This window comes from Cryptomeria japonica, chromosome 3 (assembly GCF_030272615.1).
Source record: "Cryptomeria japonica chromosome 3, Sugi_1.0, whole genome shotgun sequence".
NCBI classification, from domain to species: Eukaryota; Viridiplantae; Streptophyta; class Pinopsida; order Cupressales; family Cupressaceae; genus Cryptomeria; species Cryptomeria japonica.
Window position 1 is genome coordinate 65,956,447 of NC_081407.1, and position 19,443 is coordinate 65,975,889.

The window sequence follows — 19,443 nt, forward strand, 5'->3', positions numbered from 1 at the left end:
CACCTGAAAAGGAGGTCGTATGAGCTCAAATGAAGCCTTTGAAGTTGTGAAATTGAGGATTGGACAAGTACAACTGAGAGAATATGAAAATTCCAAAACACCTGTGCACCAAAATCAGAAAATAACCACACCACTGTGAAGAGCATGAAAAATTAACCCAAATTAAAAAAAATTGCACCCAAAAAGGAGCAAAATTGAGCAAGTTATGAGCCTCCAAAGTTGACCCAAAAATCCAAACTGCTCAACGAAGAGGGGTCTAAAATTTTTCAAAAAATGATGTCTGGGCGCTGCTGATTGGGTAGCAGGTACGGATCACCAAAAAAAATCTTCAAATTTTTTTTTAAAAAAAAAAAAGATTTTCAATTGGAAAATTATTTTTCAGAATTTTTTTTTTTTGAAAAAATCCAAAAATTCCTTATCGTACCACCCGAATTGGGCAAAAAATTTCTCCAACACCCAAAATTTGACTTTCGCCAAAATAGGTCAAGTTTATACTCGATTTTTATGGAAATGGCCTCCTAGACGCAATGGTGAGGTCGAAAACGCTCTAGGATGCCTCGAAAACATGTAGTACCTCAGATCCAAAAATAGAATCCTTCCAAGATGTCTCTCAAAACCAATAAATGAAGCCCCAATAGCTCTGATACCATTACAATTTTTTCCAAGATCAAGGGCAAAATGAAAAACATAAAAGAGAGACAAAAGAATGACAAGAACAAACTGTATTCTCATCAATATACAAATGATCAACTAGATTCACCAATACAATGAGTATGAGCCTACTTATATAGGCAAGGTCATGTGTATATATAAGCACACAATCATGACATGTGGATCAATGAGAAACAAGGGTAGGTGAGAAATACTAGGGGTAGGTAGGAGAAATAATATAATATTCTACAAGAGGTGGATGACCCACCGAATGTGGAGTGTAACAACAAAATAAGACCACAAAAGGTGGAATTTCTCCTACAAGCTATATCCCTATGTGCACATGACCCTAAATGTCTCATATCCAAACTATGAAGAGATGCATTATCTTAAGTTAACTTAAGTAAAGTGTAATAATATCCATGATGAATATTTATTTACACCAACATAAGGCAACTAAGATCTACCTATCGGATCTAAGAATCTAAGAGCAGGTTTTTGGAGCACAAGGAGCCTTCTATGTAAGAGAAGCCTATGTGGAGTCTTCAAAAACATTCAATAATATTCATCAAGCATTTGTGAAGCATTCATCATCAATTAGGAGCCTTGAAGACATTGAAGAATAATTGGAGATCTAGTGGCAATATCTCTCCCTTTGGGATTGATATGATTTCATGTTATTTTCATGTCTTTGTATGAGCTTCTTTACATCAATTTGCATATTTACATTCATGATTTAGATCATTTAGTATATTTGGTTTGAAGCATTATCTTTTACATTCATATTTACATTTAAGGTTTACTCTCATGCATAGGGTAGCTCTAGTTTCTTTCATTTTAGGATCTTGCATACACACAAGGTTCTAGCACACACATTTTCAGTACATTATTGGCTATATGTGGAGGTGGAAATCACCAACAGAGGGGTTTGACTGAGGAAAAACCCTATATAGCCACCCAAACCCTTCTTTTTCAGTTGGAGGTGCAGAAGCAGACACTTGAAGGCAGTTTTGGATCAGGAAAAGCCACAGGAATAGTCCAGAATCTTCATATTTTCCCTAATCTTCTTGGGACAAGGGTGTGGCACCCTGGTCCTACCTAGGGCAATGGCATGGCGCCATGGTCCTTCCACTTTCAAGTGAATTTTGACAGGTTGCAGCCTCAGGCCCTTCTGATTTTAGCCTTTCAGTTGCAGCTCTCTGTTAGATTCTCAGGGATAGTGGCATGGCACCTTGGTCCTGGTCAGTTTGGATTAGTTTGAAACATCAGGTACACATCCAAAATCCTCCCCCTTTAATTATTTTAGTATCTCAGTTTCATATCTACAAGTTTGTGCAATTCCAAGTTCATTTATGCTTCATTCTTTATCTCCTAATCTAGTTGATCATTCAAACCCTAGTTTTTCTCATCATTTGCAACAAGAGGAATAGAAACCCTAAGAGGTGATCCTTGGCTCTCTCTTTCCCACAAGAAGTATCCAAAGTGAGCTATCTCCCTAGGCTCTTTCGTATTCCCAATGTGTTCGCAAAAGTAGGATGAGGTCCTAGTCACCCGGTCTCGTTTTGCCCGCTTCCACATTTTGATGAACCCAATGTGAATCCAATCTTCTTTAATTATGATTCATTTTCTGAGATCTAAGTATTTTTTCAACTTCAAATTCAAATTTACATTTACAAGTTTCAATTCCTTGCAAATTTCAAAATTTAGAGGTTATTTTGTTAAAACCCTAAGTTTTCAATTCAAAATTGAACTAGTGGATAGCTTAATTTGGATCATTATTTTCAGATATGATTTAGGAACTCATTTCACTTATAAATTTGATTTTCTAAATCAACATTTAGAGTGCTTGCATTTGTTAAAATTGAACATTTCCTTCTTTTTTGCATATGTTATCATTTGAATGGGGAATTTTTTTTGTCATGATGCATTCATTTCGTAAATGTGATAATGGGTTAGCTTCCCTTATTCCAATTTTTCCATCTCTTAGAGAACCACCTCTTATTTATGACAACATTTTAGTGCCTAAAAGAGTTGTTACGAATCCATTTAAAACTCTCCCATGTTTTAAAGATGAAGATTTGAAGAGTGAACTTGACAATTCTCCTAAAATGTGCCTTTCTCATCTAGCTATCTTAGAGGAAGAGGATGATATCATAAACACTTTTCTTAATGTTACCTTACCTTACTTACATGATGCCTCTCTAAGTGAAAAGGTATTGATGGACATTGACTTATCTTCTCCTAAATTTGGTCTTACCAATGGGGTCATGTTAGTACAACAAGACGTTATGAGCACTTCTTCCAAACATCTCCTTCCTAAGCATGAATCTTTGGAGAAATATGTTCATCTCCCTCCTAAATAATACTCCCCTCATGAGGTTCATTTTGTGCAAGAAGATGGTATTGTCTCTACTTTTCCTAGTTAGAGCATTTCCTCTTTTGATTCCAACAAAATTCCCACTAGAGATAATGCATTAATGAGAAATGCTTTCCCTTCTCCTAATGTTTGCCTTACCCCTAAAGATGCCTTAGAAAAAGAAGATGAAATCATAATAAATTTCCTTAATTCTCTCTTCCCTAAAGATCCTATTGAAGACATTTTGAGGAAAGAGGATGATTTAAATATATGTAGTGATTCTATCCTTCCTAAGGATGAAGAATTAATGAACAATGTTATCCCTTCTCCCAAAATTGGCAATAGCAATAAGGACATCTTTGTGCAAGATATTTCTAATACTTTTACTAATGACCTCACTACTTGGGATATACCATTAGAAGAAGGTGTTGATTATTCTCTCCCCCATAAGAGAGCCCTAGCCAAAGGGGATAAAATCATGATTGATAACTCTCTTGATAGCATCTCACCTTCCATGAATCTCAATATTTTTTTCTATAAAGGTAAAGCTTCTCCCTCTCATCAACTTGCTTCTACTCATAAGGATACCCTAGTTCAAGATAACATGGTTAAAATCTTTTTCGAATATCTCCCTCTCAAAGGTGAGACTTTAAAGAATAATGTTGATCCTTATCCTAGAGATTTTATTCCCCATGTAGACCCTTTGGTGATAGAGGATGATATGACCTTTCCTAAATCGTCAATGTCTACTTCCAGTCTCCCTCCTAAAATTGGTCTTATCCATTATAAAATTTTAGTGCAAGGAGAGAGTATCAATAATTCTTCCAACCTTCTTGTTCATTCTTCTTCTAAGGAAACCTTTGATATTCCTAAACCATCCTCAATCAATTTGATACATGTGAATGAAACACCTAATAAACCTCTCTTCATAGTTCAAGGTGCTTTTCCTTCTTAAAATTCCCTACGTAAGCCTATCTTAGTGGTTCGAGGTGGTTATGCTAATGATTCTTTTTTCACTCCTAAGAAACCTATTATTACTGTGCAAGGAGGTTATTGTTGGCAAATGCACACTCCAATGAGATATTGTAGGTGATTGAAGGTTTTGTCATTGATGGCAACCTTACAATCCTATAACACCGGCAAGACAATTTATCGACAACGGCAAAGACAGACTCTACATCGGCACATAGACCACCGACAGTAAAAGGAAGCATACCGACACATAAGCCGATATAAATTTTGTTTGTAATATATTTTGTTAATTATTATAAAATTATTGTAAGCCGACTTGGAAAGTTGTAAAATGACTCATATATATAAGAGATCATTGTAGAACATTTTGTAATAGAGGAAAGAAAATATATAGGCGAAATAAGGCAGACCTATTATGCAAATTATAGGTTAAGGGTTTATGTATGAAGCAAAGCTATAAACTGGTACTGGATTTGGCATAGTAGATGCTATTTTGAAGCAGTACAAGACATTGGATTTATATAATCCATTTTGTAAGTTAGTGAGACTTCCCATTTTGTAATTGAGCAGTGAGCTCTAGGCACTTGGCCTTTCTGTAGGTGCAGGCCCCTCTTGTAGTAGTAATACTCTCTTATTGGCTAGTAAATGAATATTGTGGGTCACAAATCCCACTGAGGTTTTTCCGACATCGGGTTTCCTCGTTAAAATACTATGTTATGGTGTGTTTTTCATGTGGTTGTTGTTATCTCTGTTTATTGCATTATTTCTTGTTCACTGATATACATTATTGATATGCTCTACATGTTTTAAGTTAAGAAAAACTTATAATCGATTAGATACTGATTCACCCCCCCTCTCAGTATCTGTGGGAATCTTAACAATTGGTATCAGAGCTTGGTCCTCTATTTTTAGAAGTGTAACAACTTGAGGAAGATCTTGACACCGGTAGAGATGGAAAACTTGATGAAGCAATTAGAAGCAGCTCTCTCAGACTATGATGCAGAAAAATTGAAAAATATCAAACTTGAAGATGATCTAAAAGCTGCACAAGATATTAGTCAGGTACTTCAAGAAAATCTTACCATTACAAGAAACAAGAGAAGAGAACTTTGTGAAAAGATACAAAATGAGAATGATGAAAAGGAAACTCTTAGTGATCTGATGAATAAGCTGAAACAAGAAAACATGACAACAAAGAATGAGATGCAGGATATGACTATGAGATTTTGTAAAGAAATTGAAGATAGAAAGAAGAATGAAGAAGACTTGACTAGAAGATTGAATGATGCTACAAATGAAAACACAATACTTAGTTATGAAAATGATATGTTAAAGACAGATTTGATGCATCCACAAAATGACTCAAATGAACTCATGAGACAAAAAGGTATCTTGGAAGGAGAACTGGCTACTGAAAATCAACATAAAGAAAAATTCAAGAAAAGCTCAGAAGAACTTGCTGACTTGTTGAAGAATCAGAAACCTAATGGTGACACTAATGGTCTTGGCTTTGAAGTTGGTGAAAGCTCCGGTACTACAAACACACAAGATCAAGGCAAACCGGTAAGACAACCTACTTCTTATAAATTTAATGGCAAATGATTTAACTTTAACAAGTATGGTCATAGAGAAAATCAATGTAGATCTAGAAATTATTAGAATACCAATACACCCACCGGTCAACGTTAAAAATGAAACAAAGTTGGTCACAATTCAGAGAATTGCAGAATGAATGTAAGATGTTATGTTTGTGGAAGATTTGGACATTTATCTAATCAATGCAGAACACAAACCGACATAGGATATGGGAAAGCTATTCAGAAAAATAATGTGACTTGTTATGCCTGTAATAAGATTGGACATATTGCAAAATTTTGTAGAAGCAAGTCCTCACTAGTAAATAACAAAGGTCCTAGTTTGAAAGGTAGAGAGAAGGTTGAAGAAGTAAAGAAGGAATTCTCAAAACAATGGATCAAGAAATCAAATCTAAATGGTGATAGGAACACTCCTCCATCGACAGAACAAAGTAACACTCCACCGATAGAAGAGAGTAACACTCCACCGGTAGGAGGCTCTTCTTCTAACTGGAGAAAATTCCCTTGAGGGTTTAGCAATCAAATGTGAAACATGCTATTATTCTCTCGGTTGATGGTGAGAAGTTGAAATTACTTCTATATCGGCAGATAAGTTAAGTCATTACTTAACTGACAAGCATTAAATGTGGTGGTTGGCAAAATTAACATTATAAATAAAGTGTTTTGGCTCCAATTTCATTTCACTGAGCATTCAAACCTTTGAGAGTGTGAAAATTCGAGAGCAAAGGCATTCTGAGAAAAGAAGTGAAGCAATTCAGCAAGCAATCATTCCTAAGGCAAGTAAAGGTATTTATAATCATGGCTTCTTCATCTATTCTCAAATTCATAGCAAACCCTACTATAGTCGAAGTGATTAAATGCCCTAGATTCGCATTTCAGTTAGTTCCCGAGATTGCCAGGAAAGATGATAATGTTGGTGCTTTTTATCAAATCCCCAAAGGAGTAGTTTTTGCTGAAGACCCTCGAATGTACATTCATTGTCACATAGAAGAATTAGGTGATGAGGAAATCAAGAGCATGTATAAGACTGTAATTTGTGATGATTTCGGTAATGTGAAACCTGAACACAAAATAGTTGAAACCCTAGGATTCACTAAAATTCTTAGTATTCCAGATTTTCCTGAGGATGTTATAAGGATAGTATTAAGAAAAGTACATGGTGCATTCTTCTGGTTAGACTCAGTTCACAAAATTACAAAAGAGGCAGTAAAAGCTGTGACAGGGTTACCTTCCACCGGTAATAGACCTAATAAGGCAAAGAAGGTCTCAAATGACCTAGTGATTAATCTAATTGGTGCAACATCTGATAAGAGATCCTTAAGAGTAAATGATGTAACCGACATCAATGTCAGATTCATTAGCATGATTTTAGGCTACAAAACCACACATGCAAATAGGTTAAATTCAGTCTCTAGCCTATGCATAAAGAGTGCCTATGATATGATTAAAGATAATGCAAAAATAGATGTGTGTGAATGGTTGAAAGATGAACTTATTGACAATATTGGAAAGATGAAGAAAGACAAAAAGGGGACATTCATATTTGGAAAACTACTTGTCTATTTAATGCTATACATAACAAAACAAGTGCCCGGTATCGGTAACAAAAATCTTGGTTTTGATATACTGGTAGACAAACAATTGTCTAATTTACTAAACAACATGGGAGAGAATAGAGAAAAGAACATAGATGAGTATTTTTAGGCATTAAAGGCCCAGATGAATACCAGATTTAGATTATCACAAGCAATTGTAAATAAGTATAAGAATGAAATATGCTTTGTTATTAAGAAGGATGAAATTTGGATGGAGGCAGTTGTCCCGAGAACCATTTGGGTTACTGAAATGGGTTATGAAACTGATGACCACATAATTGAAACATATGCAAAAGCCCTCCTGGAAGCACCTAAGGAGCCTAAAGAAGAGGTATTTGGCAGTGCTAAGACTATTGAAAATCAAATCCAATCAAAGAAAAGGGTAAAGAAGGTGGAAGAAACAGTTAGAAGAGGATCTAGACAAGCTAAAGCTATCAAAGAAGATGTACTTAAACAAATTGGCATTACTGAAGATGAGTTAGAATCACTTCAACCGGAAACTCACCTTTCACCGGTTGGAAATTCTTCAGAAAGTGATATACCAGCTGAATTTAAAAGAGTTGTGAGAAAAATGAAACCTTCACTGGTATCTACACCTTCTCCTAGAAGAACCAGATAGAAACAACAGACAGTAAGGCCCTCAGCTAGGAAATTGACTTCGAAGAAGAAGTTAACACCCAAGAAGAAGACTCAACAAATCATTGCTCTAATTGACAAACTTCTAAATGAAATAACAGAGGATGGAAAGCTGAAAAACATCAATAAATTGTATGATTCATTATCAACCGATGACAAGGAAAAAGTTGAAAACAGTGTAATCCTACACTTGGATATGTACAAGAAATTTTTGATGCAAGTTGTGGATGAATTACTGGCAGAACTATTCAAAAGACTTGAAGATAGAAGGCAAGCTGTTGTAGAGCTTGATAAGAAAATAAAAATTGAAAAACTTCTTTCTATATATCCAGTCAACTCACCAAATGAGATAGATAAATTGATCTCAGAGGCTAACTGATCAGTATTTTCAACTGCACACCGACATGTAGCACTTATGGTTGGTAGAGTGAATGAGGTAGCAGAGGAAACTGTGAATGCATGGGACATATTCCTTGTAGAAAAGGAAAAGTAGGAAGAATATAGAAAGCCTAAACCCATCAAAGTATATCAGAAGGATAAGGATAAGGGAAAAGGAAAGGTTGGTGGACCACCTAGCATAAAAATAAAAGATAACTTATCCCCACCGCCTCTAGATACTCCACTGGTAGTTACCACTGACAATCAACCAGCTAGTGAGAGTATGGACATACCACAAGACCAATCCCAATTCTGAGGTTTTATATGCAGTGGACATTGACACACAAAAAGTCAATATTTTGGTAGATAAGGATACAACTGGGAAAATAGATATGGCTAATGAGCCACCGGTAACAAATGGTACAGAAGGTAAACTAGCAAATGACAACACAGAGCAACAAGCTCCATCACAATAGCAGGTTCATACAGAGACAGTGCCACCGACATCAGCTGAGCAATCCAAACCTTTGCTTAAAGAAATGGAAACACAAACTGACCTACCAAAGGTCACCACAAGCAAGGAAATTTCTCCCATCGGAGGGATACATAGTGTTGGCTCTTCAAATGCAGAATTCAAATCAACTAATGTAATAGAAGCTCTTTTGGATTCCATTAAGAAGATAATAGATTGTAGCTCACAAGCATACAAGGAAATAGATGATACCATTCCAATTTTGAAAATGATAGCACCTAAATGTAATGTAGATAATAAAGATGCCTTGAGTCAACTTGACACTTTGTCTAAGTATATTACCGACAACACTATGACAGTTGAACAAATAAAAGAGGAAGCATTCAAGGAGAGACTAGAGAAAGAAAAACACAAATTCTTTGAGGAGGAAATAAAGAAGTGTACAAGGCAATTTGACACACTTTTACCAGAACTGTGTAGTACACTGAAGGAATTTAAAACTTTGTACAGGGATACATGTAAAACTAACTTTTTGATAGTAGATATAGACAAGAAAATCAGCAAGGTACAAGAGGAATTAAATCAACTAGCTGATAACTTCATTTATTCATTTGATTCATTATCAGTTTTTGAGCAGAAAATAATAGGTTTTGAGGAAGAACTACTAAAGTTGGAAAGAGAGAAGGAAAGAATAAAATGAAAGGCTAAAGATCTACAATGGAGACTTAGTCCAAAATTGGACTACCTCACCTCCTAAAGAAAATAAATATTTGATGCTTTGATTCAAGGACAGAAAACATAGACAAAGCAAATGCAACACCTCACTGGTACAGTTCAGAGGACTAAGGCTGCAATAAAAGACAACAAAAAGTTCATTGGGAGCCTGAATCTAGTTTTGGCAGATCTTTTTCAGATTGTAACCAACCGGTTACAAGGATGAAACAGGAAACCACACTCAATTGACACTTTGACAACCTTTGCCATTGATGCCAAAGGGGGAGTAGTGGAATGAGAAAAATAACCAGCAAATGACTCATCAGCTCAGGGAGAGCACATATTCTTTTGGTACACAAATTTTTGGTAAGACAATTCCGACACTCTTTTGAATAACAATTTTTGGATTTTTCTCATGAGTGTTGTCATCAATGCCAAAGGGGGAGATTGTTGGAAAATGCACACTCCAATCAGATATTGTAGGTGATAAAAGGTTTTGTCATTGATGGCAACCTTACAATCCTATGACACCGGCAAGACAATTTACTGGCATCGGCAAAGACAGACTCTACACTGACACAGAGACCACCGACAGTAACAGGAAACATACCGACACAGAAGCCGATAGGAATTTTGTTTGTAATAAATTTTGTTAATTATTGTAAAATCATTGTAAGCTGACTTGGCAAGTTGTAAAATGACTCATATATATAAGAGATCATTGTAGAACATTTTGTAATAGAGGAAAGAAAATATATAGGCGAAATAAGGCAGACCTATTATGCGAATTATAGGTTAAGGGTTTATGTATGAAGCAGAGCTATAAATTGGTACTGGATCTGGCATAGTAGATGTTATTTTGAAGCAGTAAAAGATATTGGATTTATATAATCCATTTTGTAAGTCAGGGGGACTTCCCATTTTGTAATTGAGCAGTGAGCTCTAGGCACTTGGCCTTCTTGCATGTGCAGGCCCCTCTTGTAGCACTAATATTCTCGTATTGGCCAGTAAGTGAATATTGTGGGTCACAAATTCCACTGAGGTTTTTCCCACACCGGGTTTCCTCATTAAACTACTGTGATATGGTGTGTTTTTCATGTGGTTGTTGTTATCTCTATTTATTGCATTATTTCTTGTTTACCGATATACAGTATTGATATGCTCTACATGTTTTAAGTTAAGAAAATCTTATAACCGGTTAGATACCAATTCACCCCCCCCCTCTCAGTATCTATGGGAATCCTAACAATTATCCTACTAAGAGCCCTTATGAGTATGCTAAGAAAATTACTAGAGAGAGTTACAATACGGTTGCTCATACTTACAACACAAGAAACAATAGGCAACCTAGTTCTCCTCTAGTTATCCCAGCTTCACTTCCTCTCTCTCAACCTATTCTTCCACAAGCACCTCACATATCAACTCTTAGCAAGGAGTATGATCTTATTGAACAGCTTAAAGCTACTCCAGCCAAGATTTCTCTTTGGGATTTGGTTCAAAATTCTCCTGCCTATCATAGGATGTTACAAGATGCTTTGAAAAACTTAGATGTCCCACTTGCAGTGACACCTAATAGCATGTCCGCTTCGATTGATTCTACAAATAAATCCAAAGCTCAAATTGTATTCACACAAGATGAGTTACCTTCTCATGAAATTCAACATCAATATGATCCTCTTATGATTGTGGTCATTATCAATGATAGTTCTATAAGATGAACCCTTATGGACAATGGATATGTGATGAGGGAACAACCTGAGAACAAAAAAACACAACAATTTAGAAACAAAAGAGAAATTTTATTATTATTTGCAAAAAACATGCACTACATGCATTACAATTTCAGAGGATTAAAACCTCACAGGTTGCCACACATGCAGCTTATAGATTCTGGAAAATACCCATCCCACAATACAATCTCCCAACTCTAAGCTCTCAAAAACTCAACTCCAAAAACTTAACTATCTTCCTCAAAGATGAGTCTTAAATAGACTTTCTTTCCTTAGGAGCTAAGATTACATTTGAAATAGAAACTTGGTGGATTAACTAGCGCTAGAACAAGAAACTGCATAATTTCACTAAAGCCAAATTCATTAACTGGAAACTTTTTGAAACATAAATGTCCAAATTCTGGCAGCTATAACTTTTGATCTAACTGTTGGAGTTTCAATGATAATACCTTTTCGGAAAGCTCTTGAAAAGATGATGACGCAAAATAGGGCCTAAAGGCCAACTACTTTGGATTTCCACCAACTTCTAGGCTCATCCAGAGCCTCTAAGGACTTCAAATTTGACTATGAATAAATTGCAAAAATAAGGATGGAAAATCCAGAAACTACAACAGAAAACCGATCTGTTGTCTTTATAAAATAAAGATGGTCCTCCTATCTCGTTAGATATTGCTCTAATAGTTAATATCCGGAGCACGAGGTATATAATATATTCAAGAAAATCTGAACTATGGTTTATGCCTATTTTTAAGACCTCGTGACCAAGCTTCTCATCAATAATTTGAAAGAACTATACTAATGCTGACTAAAGAATGAGATAGTATTCCAGTTTTTATTTTTATTAGTTAGTATATTTCATTAAGTGAGTAACAATGAAATGGGAAGGTTATAACCCATAAAACCTTCTGAGTATTCAAAAAATCATCGGGGTGAAATGAAAATCTAAGGTTTAGATTTATTCATCTATTGAGATCTCGACAAGATAATTCCTATTGATCGTCCATACTAGTTGTTCTCTAGGTGATTTATACCACAAATAGGATAAAAGATCGTTCAAAAGGCCTATAGCGATTTATTTTGCATAAGAATGAGCCAACTTGAAATTTGAGCCTTATCACTATGAAGTTTTTTTCCTTCTTATTGTAGGAAAGGATGGATTATTCTCAATCCTCTTCCTTCATACAAAGAAATGAAATTTTGTATTTTACAAACAATGTACTTTCTTCAAAAAAGTATTTAGGTGTTCTTGTTTAAGCCGTATGAAAGGAAATTTTCATATACGGTTTTCAGAGGGGGAATTTGAGTTTACCTATCTCAATAAAGTATACGATTGGTTTGAAGAGCGTCTCGAGATTTAGGCGATTGCGGATGATATCACTAGTAAATATGTTCCTCCCCATGTGAATATATTTTATTGCCTAGGGGGAATCACACTGACTTCTTTTTTGGTACAAGTAGCTACCGGTTTTGCTATGACTTTTTACTATTGTTTCTCGATCTTGAATGAAATTTACAAAAAGACCTTGGATAGTACCACAATCTACTTTACGTACAATGAGGTGTTGTACTACTTCAACAAGTCTACGTGTGAGGTATCCAGCATCTGCTATTCGTATAGAAGTATCCACAACTCCTTTACGAGCACCGTAACATGAAATAATATATTCCGTTAAAGAAAGTCCTTCGCGAAAATTCCCTTGAATGGGTAGATCAACAATTTTTCCTCGAGGATCTGACATTAATCCTCTCATACCTACTAATTGGTGAACCTGGGATGTACTTCCTCTAGCTCCTGAAAAGGACATCATATGTACTGGATTAAGAGGATCAGTCATCCTAAAATTCGGATTCATTTCTCGTCTCAAATATTCACTAGTAGCATGCCATACCTCAATCAATTGATGCAATTTTTCTACTGCATGTACATTCCCATAATCATGATGTCTTTCTGAAGCAAACCCTCATTGCTGCGCATCTTGGATAAGCCATGCTTTAGATGGTGTTGTTAAAAGATCATCAATTCCTAATGAAATAGTTGCGTCAGTAGCTTGCTAGAAACCTAAAATCTTTAGTTGATCTAATATATGTGATGTATATGTCATTCCAAATTGATTTACGAATCTTCTAATAAGGTGCTTCATAACAAATTTATCCATCCCTTTATTAAAAAAGGGCACTTCAAAGGGAAAGGGATGGACAAATTTGACAGGATTTTGTGTCATAAGAATAAGATATCCCCATTTTATTTTGGGGAGAAGAATTAAGCAATGGGTTTAAGCTGGGAGGCTCCCTTGATCTTTATCTCTGCATCAATGAGATAAGCGTAAGATTAATAACATTAAATTTTGAATAGTAACATTTCTTGTCAAATATCATAAGTCCACAAGCCTTTTATAGCTTCTTCTATTTCTCGATTAAAACGAATGCAACCAACGGTTGTTCGAATGTATTTATTAAGTATTTCCCCCACTCTACCTTTTCTTATTCGAAAATTATCATAGATTTCGTAGAAGGTACCTAAACATTCATATTGAACTTCGATAGGAAGTTCTCGGTTTACTGAATTAATAATAGAGGTATCTATCTCTCTTCCCCATCGGAGCCATTCGATAGGAAGTTCTTGGTTTATTGAATTAATAATAGAGGTATCTATCTCTCTCCCCCATCGGAGCCATAAAGGACTGTCTAAATCAATTTGTTTTTGTTCATAAGATTTAAGCGCATCATCATAGCTATAAAACGAAGGCGAGACGATCTTCTTTTTTGAGCTATTTGGATGGTACCTATTTTCATAAATACCCTATTTTTTTTGAAGAGTTGATCTATAAAGTCCTAGAAGCATATCTTGAGTCGGTACACAAATAGGATCTCCTATGGTTGGAGAGATAAGATTGAGATGAGAAAACATAAGTAAACGAGCTTCTACTTGAGCTTCCATAGATAAAGGTACGTGGACAGCCATCTGATCTGCATCAAAGTCCGCATTAAATCCTGCACAAACCAATGGGTGTAGCCAAATGGCACGTTCGTTTATTAAAACAGGTATAAACGCTTGTATTCATAATCTGTGTAAGGTGGGTGCTCGATTTAACAATATGGGATGTTTTTGCATAATCTGTTTAAGTACGTTCCATATAATAGGTCCCCTATCTTGAATTAAAAATTTAGCAGCTCTTAGATTGGGAGCAATCTGTCGTTCAACCAGATCACGAATTAAAAATGCTTGAAAAAGCTCTATTGCGATTTCTCGGGGCAATCCACGTTGATACAATGAGAGAAGGGGACCTACCACAATAATAGAATGACCTGAATAATTGACCCATTTTCCAAGTAAATTTTCATGGAATCTTCCTTCTTTACCTTGGATGAAATCTGAGAACGATTTATAAGGTCTATCGTGACTATCTCTCACCGGTTGTGTGCCTATACTGTTATCAAGAAGTGCATCTACGACTTGTTGGACTAATTTCTTTTGGTCAGGAAATAAATCCGGTATTAGAAATGCACTAGTGGTTTCTATGAATTGTAAAACATTATTATTTCGACGGATAACCGTTTGATAAAGTTCATTAAGATCCGAAGTAATCACTCCACCTTCATTTAATTGAAACATTGGCCTCAGGTCGGGAGGAAGAACTAGTAATAGGCATAGAACCATCCATTGTTGTTCTACATTTGTTCGAAGAAAATATTTAGCAAATCTCATACGTCTAACCAAAAGATCCTTTCTTCTTCGAAGTTTTTGAAGTTTTTGCTCCTTAAATTGAGCATATATTTTTCTATTACTAAATTGATTCTCTGGCTCTGAAAATAAATTGATTCTCTGGCTCCGAAAATAATACAAAGAACGGTAAGGTCTTATTTTTCTTAGATTAATAAGTGACCTCGTCACGTCTCAGCTAGTTGAGGAAAACCCAAACGATCAACCTCTTCTTGGACAACCATGAAGAATCCTCAACAGGTCTTTCCCTCCATTTCACTAGATACTCCTCATATTGCCTATTTCTGGTACTCTTCACATGGCTCTATGACTTGTCCCTCCTGTGTGTCACCTTCATAATACTCTGTTAAATCTGAAATGTTAAACTTAAGGGAAATATTTATTCCATCCGACAACTCTACCCCATATGCACTCCTTGAATTATACTTCTTCAAAATCTTGCAGGGATCAAACTTCTTCATTTTTAGTGTATTATATGTTCCCATTGGGAAACTTTCCTTCCTTGAATGGACCATCACCTCATCACCAACCTGGAACTCCTTATGCCTCCTTTTCTGATCTACCTTTGCCTTATACTATAGATTCATCTCATCGATGTGCTTTCTCACCTCTTCATGTATATTTCTAATGTGTTTTGCAAAGTCTTCAGCTTTGAGACTTGTATGCTTTTCCTTGTCCATCCTCCTCAATTCTGGAGCAGTCCTTGGACTGCCTCCAAACACAATTTGGAATGGTGATCTACCTGTGCTCATATTAATAGAATTATTGTAAGCAAATTTTGCCTATGGTAAGATCAAATCCCATCCCTTGGGTTTATCTCCTACCAAACATCTCAGTAGGTTACCTAGACTCCTGTTCACAACTTCAGTCTACCCATCGGTCTACGGATGGTGTGTAGAACTAAACTTTAATTTTTTCTTCAACTTCTTCCACAAGGTCCTCCAAAAGTATCCAACAAACTTGGTATCACGATCTAAAACAATAATTTTTGGTAAACCATGAAGTCTTACCACCTCCTTGAAGAACAAATAAACAATGTGGATATCATCATGGGTCTTCTGGCATGGGATGAAATGTGCCATCTTCAAAACCCTATCAACAACCACAAAAATTGAATCATTCCCTCTTTGTGTCCTTGGTAAACCAAGAACAAAATCCATACTTATATCCTCCCATGGCCTCTCAGGTACAGGTAATGGCTGATATAGCCCTGTATTCCAACTCACTCCTTTCTTTCACCACCCGACATACTTTGCAACTCTGTACAAATTTATCTACATCCTATGATAAGCCAATAATAATTCTCACTAATGATGGCTATGGTCTTATCTCGAGCAAAATGTCCTGCCATTCCTCCACCATGCTTTTATTTAATTAGATTCTCTCTCATAGAGCTCATTGGAATGCACAATTGGCTTCCCTTAAACAAAATGTCATCTTGGATTATAAAATACAACCACCCTATCCCATCTAAAGTAACAGTTTCCTTGCAAGCTTTCCAAGCTTCTGCAAAATTAGGATCCTTAGGATACAACTTCTTGAGTACGTTGAACCCAACCACCTTCAACTTTATCTTTTTCAACAAAGTTTGCCTCCTACTAAAGTCATTTGCAACTCCATTAGATTGTCCACTTGATAAACCCTTAGACACATTTTCAGACACAATGTTCTGAAACTCACTCAACAAATTACTTGAAACTTTTACAGGCACTTCTTCATTAACTTCTCTACCCATTCTAGGAATTGAAGCAAAACACACACATTTGTGTTTCTTATCTTTCAAAAATTCTTTTCCACCAACAAAACACATCCTAACATTACTACATACCTTTTCTTCCACATCCTTCAAGGGCTTCAACTTATGACGAACTCCATCCTTTGTCAAGGTGTAGGTATTAGCATGGCCACACCTATCAAACTACCATGACCTCCCTAACAGCATGTGACATGCATCCATTGGTATGATATCACACTATATCTCATCCTAGTAATTGTCAATCTTGAATTTTACTAGGCACTACTCATTGACCAAAACTTTGTGGTCATCCTGCAACCAAGATATCTGATACGGATGTGGATGCCTTTCTCTCTTCAACTTCAACTTCCTAACCATCTCTTCAGACACTATATTGTTAGTACAACATACACCTTATTAGCTGATACCAAACCTCAAGAACCATTAAAATTTGGATCTTCTTGTTCAACTACTTCCCATTCTTCTCCTAATTATTCTACTTCTTCAAATACATCTACTTCCTTTAATGATTTTGTTCCTTCTAGTACTCCCGATTCTTCTACTCAATCAGAATCCCCTCACAAAGATATATTTTGTCCTGAAGGAGTTCTCTTAGATGATGATTGGGAATCTCTAGAATTTACCCTTAATTTTATAGGAGAGTATAGAGTATCTTGGAAAGGATCTAAGACTGAGAAGGAGATATCTAAGGAGGAACCCAAAGAGAAACCCACCTTGTCTAAGCAACTAAGTAACAACTTTGTGGCTGCTTTTAATTCAAATAATTCTTCAAATCCTTCCTGTAATTTATATAGCACTGAGACCTATGAGGCACAACCATCTCTTTTTTATTTGGCATCGCTTTAGGGTCCTGTATTTCACATTTTAGTTAAGAGTGGCTATGATGGCAATGGTTGTGGTGTAAATGAACAAGGAATTAAAGTTCCTTTAGAACATAATACACATGAATATTCATTTGGACTTGGATATAATCCTTCTAATCCCACCAAAGCATCTAAAAGACCATCCCTCAATGTGAATGCTATATTTAGTAGTGATAATAACCTCACCTCAATTAAATCATCTTTTACTTGTTTCAAGGTTCATCCCCCTCATAAGGAAATCTTGGTGATGAACAAATCTCTTTATGAATCTCCTCCAGAGATTTCTAATCCCACGTATGAGGCTTTATTTTCTACTCATTCTAAAATCTCTTCTTCTGGGAATAAGGATCTAATGAATTATACTTATCCCTCTCCTAATATTTCTTGTTTGACTTATTGGCCTATTCTTCTCCTATATATGAGGGCAAGAGTGATTTCAAACATCTCTCCTTCTTAAGATTAAAATTTCCCCTTTGTGAAGTAATGTCTTCCATAAGGATTTCTTATTTATTGTAGAGGTGTATTCATACTTGAATTCCTTCTCTCATACTGGAACAAGCATCCCTAATGGGTATCTTAAGTACATATCCTTAATTGGGACCCCCTCCTTGGTGTTGGAAGTCTTTAATCATTCATCAATTTCTTTTCTTCATTGAGTAGTGTCTTTTATAATAAACCCTTCTATTTTGTGCACATTCATATCCCTGATGAGGATATCTTACCTTCTTTTAGAAGAGTGTTATTATAAATAATCTCTCTTTGATGTCATCTCAATCCTCTACTCTTTTCAAAAATCTTGCATTCATTAATTATAGTAGATGTTATATTTGTCTAAGACAACTCCTCTTGAAGGTAGATGTCTTTTGAATAAAGATATCTTCTCCTCCAAGGATCTTCTGTACACTTATAGCAAGATATCTCTTTTTAACCATCTTATCCTTTCTTGAAGAGTATTCTCTCTCTTGCTTGGATTTATGACATTGTTGCATGATGGATATCTTCTTGGTATCGAAGGTAGGTATCCTTGTTATACTTACACACACATGCACGAGGTGGAGTGGAACTAACGATGTTCTAACTCTCCTCCCTTACATGGATCACCTAGACAGACTCTAAGGGCTAGTTTTCCATGTCATTCTCCCCATGGATCACCTATTTTAGGGGCGAGATGTCCATGGTTCATTTTCTCTTTTCATGGATCACCAAAGTGTGTATTCATGCTTTCTATCTCTTCTTCCTTCTCTTTGCATTTGTCTCCATTTAAATCTTTCATCTTGTGTTAGAGAGCTCTCAAATACTCACACTCTTTGTTGTGTTGGAATTGAGGCTTAGTTCTCTTTCTTACCAAATGATTCTCCATTAGTTTTTTGATCTTGTATCAAATCTTCTTGTGAGAATTTATCATCAATATTCTTTCACAATTTGATGTGGTAAACATGATACCCTATTTCAACTCACTAAAGTTAGCAAGATGAAAGGGGGGAGGGGTGGGGCATATAGCTACCCTCAAATTTTCATCACCTTCCTTAGTAAACATTTAGGTGATTTTCTGATTTTATCTAACATGTGTTTTTGTAGGGTGCGGATCCTAATTGTGTACTGTAGATACCATTGGGGGATTTGTCTGACAAATCATGGATATATCCTTTTTCATGAATGTTTACTTTTCTTTACTTTAGCTTGCATATTCACTTAGTGTCATATGACCACTAAAGTGGGGGCTAAATGCAGTGTCGTAAATTGTACACCTTTGGTAGGGTGGTATAATTTCACACTTATGTTAGCACCCACCTTAGTATGTCTTGCATCTTGCATTTCTAATTTCCCTTTAAGAATTTAATTAATTAATTTAATTAAATCTAAAGTCATGTTTCATCACTCCCTACATTACAAAATTGGGCCCTTTACCGTAAGTATGCCCCTTTTTAATTTTATTCCTCTAATAAATCATTTAATCATAAACCCTAATTATGTCTTATTTTTACCTTAAAGGTCTGATTTCGG

The 19,443-nt window shown here is 35.7% G+C and overlaps 2 pseudogenes; both read right to left on the bottom strand.

Moving 5' to 3' along the window:
* The window catches only part of LOC131033847 (DNA-directed RNA polymerase subunit beta''-like), a 59,567-nt pseudogene extending 46,246 nt beyond the window's left edge, over positions 1 to 13,321 (bottom strand).
* A 143-nt stretch (positions 13,322 to 13,464) lies between these two features.
* LOC131033839 (DNA-directed RNA polymerase subunit beta'-like) lies at positions 13,465 to 14,805 on the bottom strand (annotated as a pseudogene).
* Between the last annotated feature and the right edge of the window lie 4,638 nt (positions 14,806 to 19,443).